Source organism: Camelina sativa, chromosome 5, assembly GCF_000633955.1.
Source record: "Camelina sativa cultivar DH55 chromosome 5, Cs, whole genome shotgun sequence".
In the NCBI taxonomy this organism is placed as follows: Eukaryota; Viridiplantae; Streptophyta; class Magnoliopsida; order Brassicales; family Brassicaceae; genus Camelina; species Camelina sativa.
In genome coordinates this window covers 34,887,951-34,899,464 of record NC_025689.1, presented here as the reverse complement: position 1 = coordinate 34,899,464, position 11,514 = coordinate 34,887,951, and the positions used below count along the sequence as shown (strand labels likewise).

Below are 11,514 nucleotides of genomic sequence, written 5' to 3'. Positions count from 1 at the left end.
TTTTTTTTTTTTTTTTTTTTTAAATCTTTTGATAACAGTTACACCCACAATCTTGGCTTTTTCGAAGAAAAGGCAGACAAGATCATACCATAACACACTTTTAGTTTGAAACTTACCATTTGAAGGATTCCCTTATTTATCCTCTTATCTCATAGTAATATGTATCCCTTTCCCAGTCGTCGTAGGTATAGGTACTTTGCTTTTTAGGCAGAGAGAGATGTGTATATATATATATCTGTGAGTGATTGTATGCCACACTTTTTTATTTTTCAGGCTTTTGACTCGGATGAAGCGCAAAAGGATTGGTGCCTGATTCATCTGACTGTGAGAAAAAGAGTGGTGATCACTCAACTGAGGACGTGTAAGGGAAAAAATCCTTGTGCTCTATGTGGGAAATTAGGAGGCAATTTCAGTATTGTTGGGACCCAACAACACAATCCTCTGTAACCCCAAAAGCTAAATGACAGCTCAAAGCAAAGCAAAGCAACCAATGAGTAAGTCTTCCTGTTACTGATTTAAAGGCCCTCCCATTTCTGCAGCTAGCTAGCTGACAAAACTAAATGAATCATCCCTTCTTTTCTTAAATTCTTTTGATCAGACATTATTATTATGATCATTAGCTTTAAAATTATGTCTTAGTTTTTTACTTTTGCTAAACATCCGGCAGGTGGATAACAGAAAGGGACTCACTGCTTCTTCAGACAGAATCATCTAGGGTGGTCCATGACCATTTTTGTTCGAGGGGAGGTTAATTGTCCCTTTATTTTTATTAAAGGCTACTACTATCTCTTCGGCAATCAGAGAGTTACTATCAGTTTCCTCAAGATTAGGATCATGGATCAATGGCGCTACGGTGTCAGCAAGAAAGGTATAATGTTATGGAGGATTAAAAAAAAGAGAGAAGAAAAGAGAGAGAGAGAGACTGAGACTCGGTGACAAAAGGTGGCCCAGTGAAGATTGTGCACCCATATTAGAAATCTCGGGTGTAGCAGTAGTAGGGTCAGAAAGAGATGATGATGAGTTCCAGAGTTTGACCAGTCCAGTTTTGAACAGTGAAGAAAGAAGTTGGGTACTTCTCAACTCATTGGTGCGGTGGTGGGCATTGCAGAAAGCAGAATGAGGTGTGAACTGAAAACAGAGTTGGTGGTAATGGTTGGTCTCTAGAAGCAGAGGAGAAGCGACCAGAGAGCACTAGCGGGAGAGTCGTGGGGCATAGCTTGTCCCAAGCCATCTTGGTCCCAAGATATATAAAATATGCCTTGGAACCATTTGTCAGCCAAAGGGTCGAAGGGACGGCTGTGGTGGTGTTGGAAGTGGACTGGTCCACGACTGTGACCCCTGTGCTGACTTGTCAGCTTAAACTCTAATTGGTGCGTCCTTCCCACCTTCACGTGGCTTTGTTCCCATTAACGTATAAAGTGTGTTTGTGTCTACCTCGCCTCGATTCCTATCGTTTAGAAGATATTATTATATGATTCTGTTTCTCACAAAGAAAAGAGACTAGTAGTTGGATCCGTGTCTTGCTACTATACTGCCTTTGCATTATATATTGAGAAAAGAAATCACAAGTTTTTGTCTCTCTACTCACAAACGTCAACTCCGAAAAGCCTTGTTGGGTCTCAATAATGAAATTTTGGGATAGAAATATGATTTGGAATAAACGGTCCATTTGAAGCCCACAGGCCACAACACTTGCAAAGTCTAGTCCGAACCTCAAAATGTAAGGGAATACTACTTGCTACTAACACATACGAGAGTAACGTACACAAAAGTAGCCCACACATATAAGTGAGTACTGAATAGCAGCAATTTTGAATCAGAATTACAAAAAGAAAACAGCAGATCGTGGCGCTCAGCATTCAGTCTATATGAGTTGTTCTTGTAGTGGCAAGTATATATGCACGGACATTTGGCCGTGTCATTTCGGGGCAAGCGGATCATTTATGATGAAAAGTATGAACTTCAAGAGAATGATTCGGAGTTCTTGCAGAGCAGAACCATACAGTACTAGAGACGAGATAGGTCTTCCAAAGAACAAGGCTTTTTTAGAATAAGATCTCGCGGATTTACTCTTTTTCCTATTCAAAGATCAACCCTTTGTCTCTGTATTTTCATATCGAGAATTCTTTGCAGATAAAGAGATGTCAAAGGGGCTTCTTACTTGCCAAACGGATCCTCCTACATCTATATATAAACGCTGGTTTATCAAGAATACGCAAGAAAAGCACTTCGAATTGTTGATTCAGCGCCAGAGATGGCTTAGAACCAAAGTAGCTGACTAGCTGCCACAACTATAAAATTATACTAATAAAAAGTAGAAGCTATAAGCTTCTAAGGCTGTCCACCTAGGATTTTAAACCTCCAATTGTAATAAGACAGGTCACTCATTAACATTTTTAAAAATTTCCAAAATTTTCAAGATTAAGAATTATTTTAAAATAAGCTATCAGGATTTGACATGTCATTAATTAACATTTTTTAAAATTTCTAGAACTTTTTAGAAAAAATTAAAATTTCCAGAATTTTCTATATTAAGAATTATTTTAAAACAACCTATCAGGATTTGACATGTCATTCATTAACATTTTTAAAAATTTCCAGAACTTTTTAGAAAAAGGAAAATTTTAAATTTATGGAAATAAAAGAACTATGCACAATATCCCACATCGGCTAGAAAAGTTTTAGACAATGGTTCAAAACTAATATAAATAAGATTAATATGCTTCCAACAACGAATGAGCAGGAAAGCTTGATTTATCAAGCGTCCAAGTTTTAAAATTATTCGGTTTGATCCGGTTTTTTATTTGATCAAATTAAAACTTTAAAAAGTTTCAAAAAAATATTATAATTTTTAAAATTCCTAAAAGTTTAAATATTTTAATATTGAAACTTTTAAAAATATTTGAGAATATGATACAGTTGATATTATTTGATGATATAACATAATTGATATTATTTATTTATAATTAATATGTTCTTATAGTGTACTTATATTTCTATATATCATATGATTCATATTAAATAAATTATTATTAGTATATTTTATTATGTTTTTAAAATATTATAAACCAAGTAAGGATTTTGGTTGGAGAAGATTATAAACGTGTGAATCTAAAACAAAATAAGTATATAGATAAAATTATCAATAATTAGATCCATGTGTTAATTATGCTGCTCTTCATCAATTTTACAAATTTTATGAGAAAAGAAATAATTTGAGTTTGATGGATTAATAAGTTGTGTGGTAGTCTAAAAAAAAGGTTTTTCAGTAGAAGATTGTGAAAAAGTTGACGAGTAAGAAGAAGAAAAAATTATAACGAAGAACCAGACAGTAAAAGTAACAATGAAAATTACCATAAATTTTAACAATGAAAATAATAATACTAATTTAATTTTTTTTATAAAATAATATTTTATTACCGTAATCAATCATATATAATTTTCATCATAATATATCTATTCACGCGTGGGTTCAAAACCTAGTTATAAATAATAACAAAATCTATAGATCTGTGGTGTACCGCTGGTTAAAATCTAATATATATCACTTTTGAACATTTCCCGATCATAAAATTAGAATCGGAAGTAATTGACTATTTTTTTTCCTGGATTAAAGAAGTAAATTTAATTCCATTACTAAGTTAATGCAGATATATTTCTAAGGGAATTTTGTCAATTCTACCACATCTACTTAGAAACTTTCCAAATCTACCATAAATGAAAACACTTTTTCTAATCTACCACATGAGGTAGATAAATTGACTAAATTGCCCTGTATATGATGGGCTGGAAACAACACGTGAATAACCAAAAGGAATTGATATTAATAAAAAAACTATCTTTTTTTTCTTTAAGATATTTGGGAGTTAAAGTTGTCAGACCAATTAAAAAATCTTTTCCTTCCCATTGATTTTTTTCTCCGCTTTATCTCAAAAAGAGAGAAACCATCTATCTCTTCCTTTGTAACTATCGATTTTTCATCTTCTGCAATTTCTATCTCTCTCTCTTGCTAACATCACTTTATTCTCAATAACTCTCACTTTCACAATCGACCCTCTTTCTGTTCCACTCCCGACGGCGGCATATAATGGGCAACCGATCTAATAGCGAAATTCTTAATCAAGTCCAGTTGTCCACCATGTACTCTATCTGATCCACCTTACCCCTCCGTAGGCGACCAACACAGTGGTCTAGTTTCGGAGACCCTCTACCCGAGCTTGTGTATGTTTTTTTTTTTAACTTTTCTAAGATCTAGGGTTTATGTTATTGATGGACCATTAGGTAGTCGATGGACAATTTGGTTGCGATGGACCATCTGTTAGCAGTGGACCATCTATTAGAAGTAGACATGTTAATGACGTATGCTTTATTTTGTCTACTACATTCTGTCTATTATCAGAGATCCAAAACCCATGAGGTAGCCACAAGTCAGAGAGTAGAGAAAGACAAGATTGAAGTCTCTCCAACCAGGTATGTGTTTATAGACCAAATGAGTTCTGATTATATGTTTCATCTTCAAGTTAGTCATGAATCTTGTGATCGATGGACCATTTGGTAGTGATGGACAACAATTAGAAGTAGACATCTTTATCTGATGGACTCTTAGGCTGATGGACCAGTTGCTAACCGATAGACCATTATAAGCTATAAAACATTTTGTTGCGATGGACTATCTGTTAGTGACATATCATTTTGTTAGATATGGACATCTTGCTATCAGAAGGACCAATATAAATGAGTGCTCTTCAATTTTGTCTATTCTATTTTGTCTATTATCATAGCTTTGAAGTCCCGAGGAAGCCACAAGTCAGAGATTAGAGAAAGAACAAATTGAAGACTCTCCAACCGAGTATATGCTTATGGACCAGATGTGTTATGATTATTTGTTTCTTCTTCCAATTAATCATTAATCTTGGTAGCGATGGACCATTTGTCATTTGTTAGTGATGGACCATCGATGGACTATTTGCATAAATAGACATGTATCTGATGGACCAATGTAAATGACTTGTCTTTAATAGACCATTCATAACATAATTTCAATTTTGTCTATTATCAGATCTGTTTAGATTTAATTATTCATAAACACAAGCCAATTAATATACTCTTTAGTTCACTCTCACGTAATGAAAGACAAAGACGCCCATCATTTGTCACATAGAACATAGAACTGTTTTAATTTAAAATTGGAGTACTGTGGGAGACAGTGAAAAGACATGACATAGCAGTTTTATTAAATAAAAAACAAGAAAACGTTTTTCTATTATTTTGCAAAGGAAACAAAAAACAGGGTTAAATTGGTCATTCTATCATACAGTTGTGGTATTTTTGAAAAGAGTTTTGGAATGTGGTACAATCGGATAGAAAGAATTATAAATGTGGTAGAACTCTTAAAAAACTCTATTTCTAATAAGGTACGTTCGTTTGTTTATTACAAGAAGAAAACACACACGCACCTAACGCGCGTTGAGCGCGTGAGACAAAAACCCGTGGACTATAACCCTCGAAATTGGGCCTTTTTTGCATATTTTAGAAATTGAGCAGGCCGAGAGCGCGTGGGTTTGGGCCATGCACTATTTTTTCCTTCCTTCAGCATTTATTTCCTGTACAAAAGAAAATGCATACGTTACTTTCACATTTCGATCTCTTTTAACACACTGCATTTATTTGCATACACTGACATAATAAAAATAGTTTTTTTGTTTTGTTTTGTTATTCTTATTTTCCATTTATTTCCAAGCAGTTTTATAGGGCAAGTCCTTATAGAGAGGATTGTCAACTACAATAATACTATTGGGACTTACAGAATATTTATTTTGGCTCGACTTACTTTGGAATAAAGAGTTTCCAAATCATACACTTTCATATTGTAGATACTAAGTGTTTCTCCACGCAACGCGTGGGTTGTGGTGTAGTTGGCACTTTCTTGTTTTGTTTTGGTCTTTTTCGTTTTCTTTTTTGTATTATTTCGTTTTAATTAAGTATATACGGGCTTTGCAGTCACTTGTACTTATACACTATATGTTTATACCATTTTGTTTAGATGTGTACAATTGTGGCGTTTATTTTTTATGAATTATGAGGATGTTGTTTCTTGCTTTTGAGGATCCAATCTTATCATTGACTGACATTGTTCCCAATACATTTATTGTATTTTAGATTTTCTAATTAACTGCTTATGTAAACCCTTCATACGTTGATGTTGCAATAATAAGTTATTTTTTAAAAATAATTATCTTCCGTGTAAGTGATTATGTTTGTATGCCCATGTTTTGGTCTAATATCAATAAGATCGTTTATATTTTTCTTTTGTTAGCTTTGAAACCAATTTTGAGTTAAGCAAATAATAGGTCGAATTATGGTGTTAATAAGTAATATAAATTCTTATGTATATATATTGTATATATATATATGACTATGCTAACTAAAAATTTATGTAATATTTAAATATAATCTTGAACATATATATATATATATTTTATTTGTGGGAGGAATGTATGGAATTATTGGATAGAAGTTATTTTTGAGTTAAATGACCTTTTATGCCTTTAAAGTGAGTTAAATATTAATAAATTTTTATATGTGTCTTGACTTTTTTAAAAAGGAATACCAAGTGTTTCCTTCCAAATTTGAAGTGACATAGTATTTTAGTTTTCTTATATGATTTTATGAACTTCAATGTAAAGGTTTTTCAAAGTAATAAGTACACTCACACTGATTGAATTATAAAATTTGGAGAAATGTTTATTTCGATTAATCATCTGCTCTTTTAAATATATTAAATAAGTATGTTGTTGTTCCTACAAATAGGAAAACATATATTATAGTTTAACCATAGAATTAAGCAATGGAACTTGTGATTGCAAGACAAAATGCTTATATATATTATGTTACACATTGATCGTTTAAAAATGAATAGGAACTTCTAATTCTCAAATAAAGTTGATTTTTTTGTTAAAACCAACATATATATTATGTTACACATTGATCGTTTAAAAATGAATAGGAACATCTAATTCTCAAATAAAGTTGATTTTTTTGTTAAAACCAACATATGTGAATTTAAATTTAACTATGCAAATTTAAAAAATAAATATGAATAGATTAGAAAGGCAAAAAAATAATAGAAATATTTTATTTTTATATAAATAAATAAAAAATTGAAAACAATGTTAAATATATATAATACTTTCTAAATTAAAATATAGAATCAAACTCTTATAAGTTACAACACATATGAGATATAACAACATTTGATATTGGTGGGAGAGGAGGAGAGAATGATTACTATAAGATGGTAATCCAAATTAGATAATGGAGATGAATCTTTAAACAATAGAACAATGTAAAATATATATATAATACTTTCTAAATTAAAATATAGAATCAAACTCTTAGAACACATATGAGATATAACAACATTTGATATTGGTGGGAGAGGAAGAGAGAATGATTACTTATAAGGTAATAACTAGATAATAACCGTGCTGGTAGCGCGAGAAATTTTTTTTATTTTGTTATTTGTTAATATTATGTTTATGTTGTATCATTCATTTACATGTTATATAATATAGTACTATATGGTGAATTTTGATTCATATTAAACTACTAATAGGTAGGCATGGAAACTACTACCGATATCCGTATTGGACCCGTTTTTCAGTTTGTATCCGTCCCGAAAAAGGTACCCGCAGCTTTAGGGTCGAGTGAAGGGTATAATAATTATATTATCCATGAATAATGATTGAATATTGGATATTAATTTAATTTTTGAGCGTCTCGTTACCCGTCTCATTACCCGTTTTATTACCCGACTCATAAATACACGTTAATATTTTGTATAATAATGTTACCAGCGTGAGAAAATATTTATGTAAATTTGGATTTGTTTGTTACAAAATAATAGTAGAAAATTTATTAATTCTATACATTTTATAAAATCATATATTTAATTTACTTAAGGTCATACTCTAATTTCGACCCGTAGTTGGTACTACTATTTTGGTTTGGTGCAATATCAAATTCGTTAATTATACATTTGGTAAAGCCAAAAAAATCCAACAAAACATGTATTGACCCGTGATTTGGTATTACAAATTGATGTGGTCGTGTTTAGAGATCTTAATATACCAAATTTACAAATTGAAGTTATTGGTATAATATGTTGTATATTAATTTTATAGGTGAAAATTACAATTAGATTATGTATATTATCAATATTATACACTTAGTATTGTTTATATAGTGAATATTGTGTATAAACAATTAAGTTTTAGCCAATTACATAGTTTGTTATTATTTCCTAAGATTTATGAAACAATAAATCTAAACAATAAATCTAAACAATTAAATAGAGTTTTATTATTTTGTAAACAAATCTAAACTTTTCTTTTGTTAGTTATTAGAATAATTAAAATATAATAGCATTTTCGTAATATGTCACATCAGAACTGGTTAAATTTTTAACAACATAGCTTAAATAAGTATATAGATAGATTTTAAATATATAAACAATGTTGTATCCTAATTTTAATATATATTTGTTATTATTAAATGATTTAGATATGTAAATATTTAATCTTAGTTTTATAAATAAATTTAAGTTTTATAATTTTCTAAATAGTTTGTTATTGTTTCCTAAGATTTCTGAAACAATAAATAGAATCTGTTTAATTATTTTATTACATAATTTCAAAATAATTTTACTATTATTTTTAAATAATTTCAAAATTCTTTTATTTATGATTTCTTGTAATCTAATAAATTAATAATTACTATTGTTTTGGATAATCATTTTCAGGTTACAACAAATTAATATTAAGATTCTATTATTATATTTTGTATTAAAATACAGTGGCATTTTGTGTAATATTTTACATGGAGTAAGATTATTTGTTTAAAAGGTTGCTTAAATAAGTATATAGATTCAAATTAGATAATGTATATGAACCTTTTAAAATAAGAACAATGTAAAATATATATCATGTAGTCTCTAAAATTAAAATTTAGCATTAAAAATTTACAATGATATTTTATTTGTTTTTTACAACCCATACAACAAAAATAAGAAATCAAAAAAAAAAAAAAATGATTTGAGGTATTGTAGAAGAGAATGAGAGAATGTGAAAATAAGAGTAAAAGAATGCCAATATGAGAGAATGCTTATTTATATGATAAGAAATGATGAAAGTTATATTTAGAATTATGGAGTTACAATAGTAATTTATTGTGTTTGAGTAAAATTAAATGGTAGAATATGATTAATGTATAATTTATTTTATTTTTAGTTATAATTTTATCTTAATGTGTGAGTTACATGTATTGTGTTTATTGGCTCTTAAATATTGTTTAAAACAATTAGAAAGTAAATAAAAAAATCAGAAAATATTAAATGAAAATTAACCAGTAAAGAGAGACCAAAACCTTACTTTTTTATATATGATATATTGCTTTAAACTTTGAAATGAGAAAATATATTATAAACAATAATATTACATGAGAAATATATTAATTTAGCCAACCAAAATATGAATACAAGTTTAGCCAACCAAAATAATTAAAAAATATTAAAATTTAACCAAAAATATTTTCTCTTGAAAGATAAATAAGTTAGTAGGGGGAATGAATTAATGTACAATTTTGGATAGAAGTTACATTGAGTTAAATGGAGTTACATGCCTTTAATTATAAAAAAAATATTTTAATTTTTTATAACCTAAAATAAAAGGAATATCAAGTGGCCGAATCAAAATTCACATGATTTGGTTGTTTGTTGATATAAACTCAACACTTACACATAATATTTCAAAATAAAAAATATTACTTTTGAAGTGACAAAATAAATTAGTTTTTTTATAAAATTATATAAATTCTTCAATCTCAATAATTTTTAAAACCCAAGGATAACTTATATTTTTTTGGTTTTTTTTTTTTTCACTCATCAGTTTAATTTATAGTGCTAGATTTCATACTATTGGTTTCATCTTTAGAGAATTTAGTTAAATTGTATTTTTAAAATTATATTTTATTTTTATATTTAAGTTCCAGTTGAATATGATTTCTTTTTTGGATCATTTTTTATTTTGATTAAACACACAAAAACCAATTGTTTAATTATGTTCTTTTTGTTTTCAAAAACCTCAAATCATAAAAAAATATATATTATATTGATCTTTGCAGATTTATCAATTGGATCACAAAACAAAATAGTCTTTATAAATAGAGTTGATATAATTTACAAAACAAAATAGACTTTATAAATGGATAATTATATTGATCTTTAAATATTATATTGATCTTTATAAATTATTAAAAATGATACATGAATATGTGAGATAACCAAAGACATAATGGATAATTAGATATGGATCATTTCAACTTCATGATCTTATTGTGTGGTGAATATTGTAAGAAAGTATGAAAATAATGACTTACAAGATGTTAATATAAAATAGAAAATGAAGATAAACCTTTTTTTAGATTTAAAAATATATATAAGATATACATATCATATAAACTCCAAAACTAAGCTTTTACAATGATATTTGATTTGATTTTTTATAACCCATACAACAACAATAACAAAAAAAATACAAAAAAAAAAAGAGATTTGAGAGTAGTGGAAGAAGATGAGAGAATGAAAGAGTGATAGACTAAGAGAATAAGATAATGAGTATTTATAGGAAGAAAAATGATGAAAAATTACTTTTAGAAAATGAGAGTTACAATTCTAATTTATTGTTTTGTTTGAATACAACTGATTAATACAACTTAGTAGAGAAATAAAGTTAATGCATAATTTATAGGAGAAATTTATATGATTTCAGTTTTATATTATGTGATTTAAATGTGAAAATTAATTGTTTTTAAATTTGTGTTTTAATATAAATATTTTTTTTTGTTAAAATTTCATTACCAAGTGGACCAATAAGAAGAGAGTGAAACCTTACTTTTATATATATGATTTATTACTATTAAACTGTAAACTTTATCTGTGTTATGGACTATAGTACATGACTACATGTAGTGGGAAGGTGCTTTTATGGAGATTCCTCAACTTTGCTACCATTCTTTTTTATATTTTTATTTTTTAACTTTAATTGGTAAAAACATTTATTGTTGCTCATTTATTTTATTTGGCTTTTAAGCCTTCAAGATCATCAATTATATCTTCTGGTTTCTTTTGAAAAAAAAGCAATCTACTTTTATATTCCAACTTCCATAACGTGAAAACAAACAAATCATACACACATCATTATCAATTTGTTTAGCTCTATGTCTCTTATCCCTATGAGGTCTTCCTCCACTAGCAGGTTTTTTTGGAAAACTCCATTTATTCTGGTGTGGATGGCAGGCAGGCCTATATTTATTGGTTTCAGGACTCCTTACGAGCGTTCTTTCTATCTACTATTATCTAAAAATAATCAAGTTATTAATGACTGTACGAAACCAAGAAATAACCCCTCACATGCGAAATTATAGAATATCCCCTTTAAGATCAAACAATTCCATCGA

The 11,514-nt window shown here is 28.7% G+C and overlaps 1 long non-coding RNA gene across 1 annotated transcript; it reads left to right on the top strand.

Moving 5' to 3' along the window:
• LOC104788685 lies at positions 3,917–5,055 on the top strand. The gene is made up of 3 exons (XR_768536.2): positions 3,917–4,221; positions 4,400–4,470; positions 4,782–5,055. It is a non-coding gene; the product is annotated as an uncharacterized LOC104788685 (long non-coding RNA).